Source organism: Protopterus annectens, chromosome 5.part1, assembly GCF_019279795.1.
Source record: "Protopterus annectens isolate FY-2018-M chromosome 5.part1, PAN1.0, whole genome shotgun sequence".
Taxonomy (NCBI): domain Eukaryota; kingdom Metazoa; phylum Chordata; order Ceratodontiformes; family Protopteridae; genus Protopterus; species Protopterus annectens.
In genome coordinates, this window is record NC_056736.1 from 352,955,621 (window position 1) to 352,969,635 (window position 14,015).

Sequence of the window (14,015 nt, forward strand, 5' to 3'; positions counted from 1 at the left end):
GAGTGGGTGTATGTTGTGGTATTCCCTGCATGAAAAGATTAATTAAAGATTTTATAGACATGTCAGTTTCTGAGACTTTGTACCAAAGTACTGAAATTGAAGAACTGTTGAAAAATGAAACACTTTTATAAGTTTAAACTGAATGACTCTCTTAACTGCAAATTCTGAGCAGAAGAGGTTAGGAGAATAAGCAAATGGTTTAGGATTTTAAAAATAGAATAAAAAGTATTAACAGGGGGGAAATGTTAGAAAAATATGTATTAATGTATATGTTTTGTGCTTATTAGAAGCTAAAAGGGTTAACACATTTCATTCTATTTTATGTACAGCTTAGTTTTGTATGAAACTATAAGATGCTTTTCAAACTGCAATATGTTTTCTGAAACTGCAAGATGCTCTCTGACCTAGTATTTGCTAGCACAGCAAAATTCATGTTTATGCCTTTTGGAAATTTACTGAGAAGCAGGTGATTATCTGCTAGGTCAGAAAATAATGAATAGAACAATACTGTTTTCTATAATGTTATTGAAATTGAACAATCAGCTCTGTTTGTATTATGAGAACATGCACAGCTGCAGAAAAGATAGATGCAGTTGAACAAAGACTGATTGAAGAAATGAACTATAATCTGTACTTGCTTTGTGCTCGAATTAGCCATAGTACCTTGAATGGTAACATTGCATAGTGAGAAGTTGTATCTGACCAGTGGTCATCAAGGCCACGTTGTTTTTCTTAGGAAGTTTTTTTTTGTAAACTTGATATGCCAGCAGAAAATCATGGACAAACAGCTGCAATGAAATAATATTGAAAGAACTTGTGATTTATTACGTCAGCTTAGTAGGCAATGTCTTGTAAGAAATGTATAAGAATGTCTTCACTTCCTGATTCTAGTTAGACAAACTCTGTATTAGCACATTTTTGTCTCCTTGCTGCAAGAATTAAAGTGCCTTAACCTGAACCTGCCATGTGTTTATCTTTTTGAAGTTGTTTTTCCTTTGACAGTCTTTTTTTCCTTTAGGCAACAGTTTACCGATGATGTGCAGCAAGTACTAATGGAGGTAAGAAAGCCTGTTACTAAGTAATCAGATACTAGCAAATAGAAAAAGGTTTTCCTAATTGGTGCCAGCAGCCATTCATGGCTAGTTCTTTTGTTTTAGAATATTTGTGTGAGTTATTTCCTAAGGCTCCTTTACTTACTCCTCCATCAATGTTCATTTATTGGCCATTTCAGCATGTCTGCTATAGATCCTAGTCTTTCAAGACTTTCTCATGTGAAAATGTTTTTTGAAAGGGGATTTACTTAAGATGCCGCCAAGAAAAACAGTGGTCCCTTCCTGGGATATTAATTTGTATCAGAGAAGCTAACATTTGCTCCATTTAACCCAGCCAATCCGATTGACTCTTAACATGAAAAGCAGTTTTACTGATTGCTCTAACTTCTGCAAGAACAGCATCTGAGTTTCAGTATCTTGCAGTCTGTCAACCGAATTTCATTTTCTACAGAGACAGGGTTTCCTTGAGAGCTAATTGTTTTTTTATGCTTAAAGTGATATCCAAGATTACTTTAAGCCAAACTATTCATTCCATTATATACTAGACACAGTGGATCAGGAAAAGTACTAATTTTGATAGATTTGTGGTATACTCACATGAAAAGACATCTAATGTTATATAGGTTACAGAAGGATAGGATCAGTGTTAAGTTACATTATTATCAATGTCTGCAATGTATTAGCTTGCTAAGTTATCTTTGGAATTACAATTCAATATTTAGTTTTAGAGGTTTTGAGAGTAATAGAAAAATCCACATTATGGAATCTAACAAGCCGTCTCAGACTGAAGAGTGTTATTATAGCTTTGTACGTCAGTTAAATTATTTGAAATGTAAATGGGAAAATGTAATTGGTGTCAGCTTTACAGATCATCAATATATGAAAATAAGGCTAAGGAGCTTAGCAATCTACAGTTCTATAGTGCTAGCATTACTTCTACTTCTATTTTAATTAAAGAAAAGGATGTACCAATGGCAACACAATGTTGCTGACTGCTTTCATATGATCTGGTATTGTCCAGTGGTTGCAGATAAATAAGCTATATTGATTAACCAGGCTGACTGGACCCATATAACATATTTTCCAGGTAGAAGAGTTATCTAACTTTGACTTTTAGTGATATTCCCTAATAATTTATCAGCATCACAGGTACACTTAGTATCCATAAGATTCATGGTAGTGACTTTTACTGCCAACTTTTTCAAAGTTTTGGAAACAGCTACCATGTATAGTGTTAAACATAAAGTGTGGTCTGGTAGTAGTACAAGCAAATCAAGATGGAATGAATGCTGGTATATATTTTTACTTTGTTGAATTGTTGAAGTCGTACTTTGTAAATACAAGCATTAAGTGTTAGGAATTTTAAAATAATATCTTTATTGATATGCATTGTTAATACATTGATTAAAATGATGTTACTCACATTTTTCACAAAGTTTGCATCATTTTCTACTTGTGCTTTGAATAAAGTTTTAAGTTGTTTGAAAAATAATTTCTGTGTGTAACTGTTTTACTTAATCTGTTTAGACTTGGGATTGTAGGTCATCTGATTAACCAACATTTAAATTGCTATGCATGTATTTCTCTTGTTTTTTTATTTTGCATTTATTATCCAGGAATTTCAATTAAAACAGAGTTTTAGAATGCAAAGCAGAAGTACAGTTTACTAATACAGGAAGGTACTGCTTTATTCAGTTGATGGTCTAGACAGTATTTCTATATAATCGATCAGGTAACAGCCATCAAGATGATACTGAATACATGATAGGCAATGCAAGTTGTTGCTGCTCTGTTATCAATATCTGCTTATTGTACATCTATATCTCTGCTACAGACTTTTAACATAGATGCTGAATATGGTAATTTAAATGGGTTGAGGGCTGAAATAATGGTTAAGGTGCTTACCTCCCAGACAAGAGGTGCAGTGTTTGATTTTAACCATGGGAAACTGGCAAAGCTTAAAATGGTCCACAAGGGCAGCTAGCCTAGTACTTACCTAAAAACCTAAACATAGTTGTATGTAGGTTTCAATCTAAGCAGTAGCAATTAGCTTTCAAGGGATGGGTTAGGCATAATGGTTAAGATCTTTACCTCACATATACAAGGTACAGGTTTGGTTCTGACCTCTGGTTGTTGGCTAGGCTTGCAGTAATCTACATACTGGTAGCCTAGTATCTTCTTATGAACCTATAAATATAGTTTTGTGTCAATGGCCCAGAATATGGCTGAAAAAGTTCTGCAGTCTGACTGCTACTAATTATTTATTTTATTTATTTTACATTTGTTAACCGGGCTAGTCTAACTGGATATATTTCCATTTTCAGTAGAGGCCCGGGGAGAAAAGCTCCACATGTAGACAGGACGGATACAACATAACAAAAAATACATAATAACAGATTAACAAACAGATTAAAAAAGTGGTAGGTCTTTCACTCCAAGACAAGAATGATTAATTATATTTTAAAGGTATAAACAACATGTTCAACATAATTTCATCTTTGGAACCAATTAGAGAAAGCATGAAACCAAGGAAAAGAGAGAACATTAATCGAAAGAAGGTACAGATTTGAAGAGATATGTATTGCCAGAAAGAGAGAGACAAATAGCCATGAGGAGGAGAAAAAACAAGAAAATTTTAATCAGGCTTAGAGCAGGAACATATCCAGTGGTTTTTAAGGTGGACTCTTAGTTTTTGTTTAAACAGAGCAGTAGATGCAATTGAAGTAAGTTCGAGGAAGTTTATTCCAGTGTTTCCCAATGGCATTTGAGAAAAGGGAATCACCAGCAAGGTTATTAGATTTGGTTAGGGTAACTATCAGTTTGCTAGAAGAGCGGAGTGAGTTCAGGTTTGAGTAGGGGCTTAAGAGGTTAGAAAGAGCAGGTGTATTAAGAGGTTGGTAAAAGGCTCTTTGGACAAACATAAGTTGGGATAGAAGCAACATGTTTGTCAGTTCAAGCCAGTTAAGTTGTTGCAGATTCTGACAATGGTGGGTTCTAAATTGTTTTCCAGTAACAAATCTAGCTATGTTATTGTAAGTGGTAGACAGTTTAGAGAGATTGTTTTTCTTGAGATTAGTGTAGATAGGTGAGGCATAGAGAAGTGTGGAAATAAGATGTGAGTGGGCAAGATTCACTTTTGCTGGGAAGGTTAAAAAAGTTTTGATTCTATATAGAGAGCCAAGTTTCCTGTTTACAGATTTAATGGTATTATTGATATGAAAGTCGAAGGAGAGATTGTTATCAATCGTGACACCTAGCAATTTGGTAGTAGAGTCAGGTGATATAATGGTTCCATTATTCGACACAATGGAGAAGTCAAATGTAGGGGATCTGGTAGTAGGCTTAAAGAGTAGTAGTTTGGTCTTTTTTGCGTTTAGGAGTAGATAACGTTTTAGGAACCAAGTTTCGACTTTAGAAAATACAGCTTGAGTGCTAGTTTGAAGTTCAGAAATGGATTTAGCAGAGCAAATAAGTGTGGAGTCATCAGCATATTGAATGCAAGTAGCCTGTGGAATGGCTAATTGTAAGTCATTTATAAAGAGGGAGAAAAGAAGTGGTCCAAGAATAGAGCCTTGGGGGACTCCAAGTGAGATTGGTAGAAGAGATGAGAGTTTGTTATCCCAGAGGACAGCCTGTTTCCTGTTAGTGAGATATGAACTGAACCAGTGGATAGCCTCAGGTCCTAAGGAAAGAGATTCGAGAATTTTTAATAGGAGAGAGTGGTTAACCATGTCAAAGGCTTTGGACAGGTCAATGAAGAGAGCAGAAGACAGGATATTATTGTTGCGATTATTGTTAATGATATCTGTAAAGGAGAGCAGAGCAGTAGTTGTGCTATGATAGGGCCTAAAGCCATGTTGACAGTTTGTCAGAATGTTATTTTGTATTAGGTGATTCATTAACTGATGGTGGACACATTTTTCCATTATTTTTGCGAGTGGGGACAATAGGGCTATGGGCCTGTAGTTAGAATGTTCAAAGGAGTTTCCTCCTTTATGTAATGGTATGATGTGAGAGATTTTCCATACATCAGGGATGGTTTCTTCATTTATGGTCCTATTAATGAGAATTGATATGGGATAAGCTATTTCAGAGGCTGCTTTTTGAAGGAATTCAGAAGGAAGCTGGTTAGCTGAGGGGGTGCAAGGTTTAAGTTTGAGAATGCATCTCTGTATAAAGGTAGTGGAGATGGGTTGAAGCCTAAAGGTCGGTAGTTTGGAGGATGCATGGTCATGGATGCTAGTATTGTCACTGGGGATATGGGAGGCCAAGGAATTAATAGTATTAATGAAGAATGAGTTGAAAGTGTTGGCAGTATCAAGGGGAGAAATTCTATCAGACCCAGAAGGGGAGGGGTGGTAGTCTGTCCAGAGTGAAGAAGTCTATTTAGGGTTGACCAGAATTTTTGAGGGTTATTGTGATTCACTTGCTGAAGATTGCTATAATAGTTCCTTTTGTCAGAGAGGATTGCTTTTTTGGTACTGTTTCTCAGATGCCTGAAAGTCTGTTGGTCTATGGGAGATTTGCTAATTCGCCATTTTAACCAAGATTTGTTTCTAAGTGACATTTTTTGTCTAGTCTCTTTCGTTAGCCAGGGGGCTGGCTTAGCCTTAATTCTAATAGAACGTTTTGGTGCATGATAATCTAGAATAGTTAGGAATGTGTTGTTAAAGTAATTAACAGCTTCTTGAAGAGGAAGTGTTTTTAGTGGGTTCCAGTTACAAGCCTTTAGTTCGGTTTTAAGTTGGGTTGGGTTAAAGCATTTGAGGTTACGTAGGGTCCTATATAAAGGAGAGTAGTTAGAGGTATTTTTTTGTCTTATAATATAGGTTAGGTTGTGGTCACTAATGTCATCAGGTAGTGTTCCAGACTGATATTTAACTAGAGGTTTGTTTACCAAAATCCAATCAAGAATACTTTCTGTTATTAGTTTTGTTAATCCTAGTAGTGGTGTTAATTAATTAACAAATAAAACTGTAAAAGGCAGCATATGCCTTTCCAGCACCTAAATACTTGTCACAGACTAGATTCTGTGGTGTTATCTGCTCTAGCTTTTGTGTCAAAGGAAACTACAGATTAATAGGAATAAAGCATATTCAATACATGAGACTGTTGGGAGGGAGATTGGGTTTGACTGCAGCACATATGTCACTACTCCTTAATATTAAACTATGATTGTCTAGTCACATTCATATCCTATTCAGATCTGGCTTTGAGTTTAATGAGGGCTGGTCATAGGATAGTTCTTCATAGGTATTTTATTGTATAACCATAAGCACCCACTTCCTCTTGATGGGCTTGACTGCATTTCATCCTTACGTCTGAATGTGACAACATTGTGCATTATATGGCAGGGATTCACTTGTCACTGTCCATTTTTTGTTGGTAAAACATACTTTATTTCCTAGCCTTTGCTTGGTGTTAGTTCATTAATCAATTTAGTTGCTTCTCTGCCTCCAGGATGAAAAAGCTAGGTTTGGCTACAGAAATGCTCCTGTACTCTCGCTCCTTTGTGTGCTCCAGCACCCAGGTCATCAGACAGATGTAAAAAACTCAGGTCATTTTGATGTCATTCAAGACTTTATCCATTTATGATACAGAGCTGAGAAAACATACAATGTATTTTAACACTGACCAGATACTATGTACTGTGATGAGCAAGATGCAGAACATCTTCAGTCTTTGAACTGCAGCCTTTATCCTGAATTTTCATTAATATCCATCTTAGACACCTTTCATTTATGTTCATCAACATGTCTGGCACGTTTCCCTATATCTTTGTGATTTTTTTGTCTAGGAAGTCCTGCTTTCTTATTCTCTGTGTTTAAAACAACTTCACCACCATTTCTGCGGAAACTCAGAAATATTAGCTACACTTGCCAGTAATTCTGTAGGTGATTCATTTCTATTTAAACTCTTTACACCATTACTATACCTACTGCTGTCTGAAGGGATACAAAAGAGTCGGACTCCTAACAAAGACTACCTTCTTTTCTGCTAGGCAGGTAATGAAGATACTGTACATTATGCTTGCATAATTAGAAATGTTTGTAGCCCAAAGTCACTGTGCCTGTCTGTTTTCACTTGTTAGAGAACACATGTTGATGGCAGTCACTGCTTCTAGTCAAATAACATGGCTGGACTGTGTCTTGTCTTTGTTGGTAACAGTTTTTCTCTTTAACATCATACCAAACAAAAGTAAAAATGGTGCTCGTCCACTGTAGGGTAGAGAATGGTCCTAGCTTTTGCATAGGGTAATAACTTGTCATAAGACAATCACTTCTGTTTGGAGATCTACCTGAATTTGTCTCTTATAGCTCTGCAGTAATCCTTACTGGTTAATGCAGTTCACATGTTCTGCTGTTGATGACTTGGTTCTGCATATACAGGCAGTTACATGGAGAGGTGGACTCACAAAATCCAGATGGACCTTTGGGGTTGTACTTTCTTTTTGTTTCTATAAAGGTCTAAACTTTTGAACTGTTATCTTCCTGTGACACTTTCTACAAATGACGAGTTGAGTCTTTCCTAATAGCTATTGTGTTATTCGTAGATGCCATTTAAGACCTGGTAATTTCTTTTTATCCATGGTGTTTGCAACATGTTTGTTAGGTTTATAGTGACTCGTATCAATCTTGTTAAACAGAGATTTTGGAACTCAGGGCTTTTCATACTGTGTTATTGTTACTGATCTACTTTTGCCTTACATGCTATCCAGATCATACAAAATAAATAAGTCAGTATACACACACACACACACACACACACACACACACACACACACACACACACACACACACACACACACACACACACACACACACATACACACACACAGACACACACACACATACACACACACACACACACACACACACACACACACACACACACACACACACACACACACACACACACACACACACACACACACACACACACACACACACACACACACACACACACACACACACATGCGCACATGTGCAAGCACATGCAGACACACAGTGACTTCATCTATATGTATTTTGAATGTGGACTGAGTTGACACAGAACTGATGCAACTACATTCTTTAGCAGCAAATAAAGGTCTATGATGGAAGAGCAAGTTTCAACCAGGCTGTAGCCTTGCATTGTACTTCTTATTGTTTATAGTTACCTGTTAACATGTGTCCACATTACTGAGCATGAGTTAAATAATGTTGCTTGAGTTTTTTTGTCATGTATAGATGGTCATTATACAATTCCTCCCCTAAAACGTGCACGCTGATTGGCCAGCCCAACTAGCGTGCCCGTTGTAAATCCCTCAATATACTAACGGAAGAAGGTCCGGTCGCCTGGACTTTTTCTGTTAGTATAAAACACTGTCTCCTTTAACATAGCGAGACAGTTTTAAAAAAAAAAAAAGCAACGGCGATTGCAAGATCTCCGTTGCTTTTTACTGTTTCGCTATGTTAAATGGGTTTAACATAGCGAGACAGCTTTACAATAAGCAACGGAGATCTCCGTTGCTTTTTACTGTTTCGCTATGTTAAACCCATTTAACATAGAGAAACAGTGCTTTTGCCCACAGCTCTGATGTACTGCGTAGGCATGCGCAGTACATCAGAACTGCCGCAGAATACGAGACAGCTGCGGAAGGGCAGTAAAGAGGCATTATACAATGCCATTATTTAAGAAAAGTAATTATTTCTTTTCTTAAATAATGTCATTGTATAATAGCAATAACCCACTTCTGGGTGTGGGTAATGCTGTATTTAACCATGGTTGGCTTTGTTTGGTCCCTCGGGCTTTGCCCTCGGGACCAAACCACGCCAACCATGGGTAAATCCAGCATTACCCACACCCAGGCGTGGGTTATTGCTATAGTCTTCGCTAGTGATGGCTCATAATGCTTAATTCTATTTATTTCATACAGGCCAAATGTATCTGAAGCAAAGTGTTCCTCAGATGAAAGAAGGATGATGGGATAGAAGAGGGAATAATGACTGCTGTTGTTCAGGGCATTAGATGACTGGCTTGTCATTGCAGAATTTTTTCCATAGTGTTAGAAATCTCTCACTTCAGTGAGAAATACATTACACAAGCTGGGAGTCCAAGAAAACATTCAAAGGTCCTTTTGATTCCTTCACACAGGATTGTATTCCTAGGGTGTCAGCTGGACACCTCAGGTCAAAGATCTTTTCTTGCATAGAAAAAAAAATCTATATCTAGATCCATTGCTATGGTTTTCAATGCAGACTTTGATCACTGCAAGGGAATACCTCAGGATTTTGGGTCTTATGGCATCTATGATTCTTGTGATAATCCTGACAAGACTCCACATGATAAAGATGCAATAGTATCTGAAGTCTCTTTGGTCTTAGAATCCACATAGGTTCATAGGTTCATAGGTAGGTACTAGGCTATCAACCCAAGGGCCTAAGTAAGCCTAGCCAACAAAGTTCCCTGGCTTACCCCAACCCAAGAAAGTTAATTTCCTGTGCCCCTGTCAAGCAGAGCCACAGAAGTGATCCCTGGGGTGTATTTCCTATTTCCCATCCACTCATCAATATTTTATTGGAAGAGTGTTAATGAGGAACTTTGCTTGACATAGATGGGTAGCTTGTTCCAGAGTATGGGAAGTCTCTGGGACAGGAATCTATCCCTCCAGCAAGCCCTTGTCTTTTCACATTTTGTCCTTGTCTTTGCACATCCCTTATCTTTTCAAATTCTAGTGCTGGGGTTTGCCAATAGAAAAATTACTTGGTGGTCTTATCAAATATCCCTAAGTTTGGGTCTCGCCTTATCCCTTCCTGTTCCAAAGCAGCCAGTTATCATGGGTTCCTATTATTTAAGCAAATGCTTAAATTTGTGAATGCTGTTTCATTGAGCGTGATTATGTGAAATGGCAAAATGATAAAAGCACGGAAGAGCGATTTTTTCCTAGGGAAAAAAATCACTGGGTCTTTTTTGGGACTTTGCCATTTCCTCCACTGTGGTGTGATCATTGAGTTGGTATATTTAAGTAGGGGGGGTGGGGGGTACAAGCCCCACACATCAGTGGGGTGGGGGGGCAAAGCCCCCCCACTTAATTTTGTGTTTGGATTTTTTTTTTTAATGGATCAGCGATTTTTTTCCCTGAGAATTTTTGGATTTTTGGATATTGTGGGTCGATTATAGATCATTCGCAATTTAGTGCATTCGTTAATATAATATAAACCCGTTATCACAGATGTCTCAGACATTGCTTGGGAAGCAGTTTCTGGGCGATAATAATACAAGGTTTGTGGGACACCTAGAAAAGACGTATGGACATAAATATGAAAGAGACGCTTACCCTGATCAAGACACGTAACTCACTGAATCATCTTTGGTCACCAGGACCTATTCTAGTTGTTTCAGAAAATACCAAAATCATGTAGTATAATTTCAAACAGGGGAAACCAGGTCATGCCCCCTTTGCAGACTAGCCGTGTTATCTTGGGATATAGTTTCACAGTGCATTCTCAATCTACAGGCATCTGTCAGGGCAATACTGTGTGGTAGACAAGCTGAACAGGGGCAGACCCTCATGTATGCAGACTAGACCAGGGAGTCTTCCAAGATTTGATTTGTCTGTGGAGAGTTCTATCTGCCCCTTCTCAAAATAATCAGCTGCCAAGATTATTCTTCAGAAGTCTGTGCAAGCAGGCCTTGTAGACAGATGCCATTTTCTTTTTCTTTGACAGGAATGTTCTTGTATGTTTTTTACCCATTCCTCTGATATCCTGTGTACTTCTGAAGATTCAGAAGGAACCCTCCCCCAAGATCTTTGTTGTCACTCCCTTTCTGGCCCAGGCAACAGTGGTTCTCCCTTCATTTGGAAATGGTCAGAGTTAATTGCCACAAGTTTCCTCACAAAATGGATCTGCTCACACAAGATCAGGGGTGTTTAATAAACCCCACCCACAATCAACTCCATCTGACTACCTGGATGATAGGGTCTGTGTTAGAAAAATATGTATTAATGTATATATTTTGTGCTTATTAGAAGCTAAAAGGGTTAACACATTTCATTCCATTTTATGTACAGCTTAGTTTTGTATGAAACTATAAGATGCTTTTCAAACTGAAATATGCTTTCTGAAACTGCAAGATGCTCTCTGACCTAGTATTTGCTAGCACAGCAAAATTCATGTTTATGCCTTTTGGAAATTTACTGAGAAGCAGGTGATTATCTGCTAGGTCAAGAAAATAATGAACAGAACAATGCTGTTTTCTATAATGTTATTGAACTTAAACAATCAGCTCTGTTCATGCTATGAGAACATGCACAGCTGCAGAAAAGATAGATACAGTTGAACAAAGACTGCTTGAAGAAATGAACTATAATCTGTACTTGCTTTGTGCTTGAATTAGCCATAATACCTTGAATGGTAACATTGCATAGTGAGAAGTTGTATCTGACCGGTGGTCATCAAGGCCACGTTGTTTTTCTTAGGAAGTTTTTTTTTTGTAAACTTGATATGCCAGCAGAAAATCATGGACAAACAGCTGCAATGAAATAATATTGAAAGAACTTGTGATTTATTACGTCAGCTTAGTAGGCAATGTCTTGTAAGAAATGTATAAGAATGGCTTCACTTCCTGATTCTAGTTAGACAAACTCTGTATTAGCATGTTTTTGCCTCCTTGCTGCAAGAATTAAAGTGCCTTAACCTGAACCTGCCGTGTGTTGATCTTTTTGAAGTTGTTTTTTCTTTGACAGATTGGTCCTTCGAACCAGAAACTCTCACTTCACCTCAGGTCAGATGGGCCAGGTGGCATGAAACCATACGGGGAAGAGACCACATTGGTTCTTCTGCTCCGAAAGACCTCCGACTGCATTGTCGTTCAAAAGAGGCCAGCCATTTTTCTGATCTGCAACTGGAGGACGAGTTAACGAATGAGGCGATCAATCACGGAGGCTCAGGTAAGGTGAGATTTACCTTTTTTTCAGTTTTCGATCAGGGACTTGATTTGTATCATCTGTCAGGAGATTTGTCTTGTACAAGTCAGGGACAGGAAGATTGCAGTCTTGTCATAGATCAGGGAAACAGAATAGGTAAGGCAGTTATTCTAGATAAACTGTGAAAAAAAGAGAAATCGTGGTACCACGTAAAGATAAGAAGGGTTACGTAACATTTTGACAGTCAGAACAATATGGGAAATAAGTGCACAAAAAGATCCCAAGATCCACCGTTAACTGAAAATGCAAAATATATGCAATTACAGCGTGCCGACAATGTTAGGTACTATACAAAATGGGTTAATAAATATGAATTTGATGACAAATTAGAAAAATCCTCACTTATTAAACTAGTCAAACAGCTTAAAACCGACGCAAAAGATCAGGTAAAAAAGCAACGTCAATTAGGCATTCCTTAGGCACACAAGTGGATTGAGGAAGCAAACCATAGGGGACAAAAAAGTAATAATTCAAAAGCTATGTTTCTAGATAAAGAAGACAATAATTTAGTAATAGCATCAGTCCCTCTGCCCCCTCAGCTTCCCTTATCAGAGTATGAAGTGAGTGGACAAGCTGGTCCACCTCCGCTATACCTGGCTGTCTCTGCAAAGCCAAGACTGTATGTCAGAGATCCCATCGAGACTAGGTCTCGAACACGTAACTTAAGAGGGGATACTGAGTTATATCAAATGAACAAAAATTCACGAGCTGTGAGTGAAGAAGAGATATGTCCACTCATAGAAGTACCAAATCTGCAGGCAGGACAGGAAGGGCAGGACCCGACTCTCCTAGTATATAGATCGTGGACACCGGAAGACATCCGGAAAGCCACAGAGGGAATTCCCCATCCAAACGTTAATTTTAGAAAATTCTAAGAAGACTTACAGGGCATGAGGTTAAGTTATCATTTAAATGGAGAAGAAGTAGAAAAAGTAGTTAGACAAATCATAGGTCCAGATTGGCACATGATCAGTGGCAACTGGAATCCCCATGACACAGAACACAGGCCACTCCCACATAGCAACGCAGAACTGGATAACAGAGTGAAAGGTCTAACAGACCAAATCTCTGAGAAATGGAAGCCTAGAGCAGACTGGACTTGCATTAATCAATGCATCCAACAGGAAGGTGAAACTGTTGACAGATATTATGCTAGATTATTAGAGTGTTTTAATAACCATTGTGGAATGCAGGTACCTGAAGACCAAACACATGATTCCCCGTATGAGCAGCAGCTGAAGAATGCATTTTTGAAAGGCAGTATTTTGCCTATAAGCAGCTTTATTACAAAGCACATGGTAGACCATCATACAAGTAGATTACAGTCACTACTTGAATATGCTAGACATGCCGAAAGGCATTTTCACAGTAAAAATAAAAAGAAAGCCCAAGTATTTTCTGTAGAAGATGGAGCAGAGGTTTATGTAGTACAGTCTGGTAAAAAGGGCAAGAAAGATGCCCAGGGAAACAAACAATCTGATAAGCGATCAGAGGAGTTTGAAGAGAGAAAGAAAAGGGGTGAATGTTTCAAATGTGAGAAAAAGGGACATCTAGCAAGGGATTGCAAGCAAAACAAGAAGGCAGCCATGGAAGATAAGGAGGGTGAGGACTGACTATATGACAGTCAAGAATCACTAGAAGGGAGTAACCAAGAAAAGACAAATGCAAATGTGATAGAGAGAGTAGAGAATGTGATAGAAGAAATAGAGGAAGTGCAAGAAATCGCTGATAGTGAAGAGAGTGAAATTTTAGACTTAGCATTGTTGAGCCTAGAGCTCTATTTAGCAGACACGAAACTGGAAGTTACACTTCTGGTAGAGGGGAGGGAAGTAAAATTCCTGTGTGACTCAGGGGCATCACGGACCCTGATACATCCTTCCAAACTACCAGAAAATTCAGAATCATTTGATTACATATTAGTGAAAGCAGCTAATGGACAGCTGTATCGGAAGCCACTCTCCCATAACATAGCAATAACTGACATTGTTTCAGGG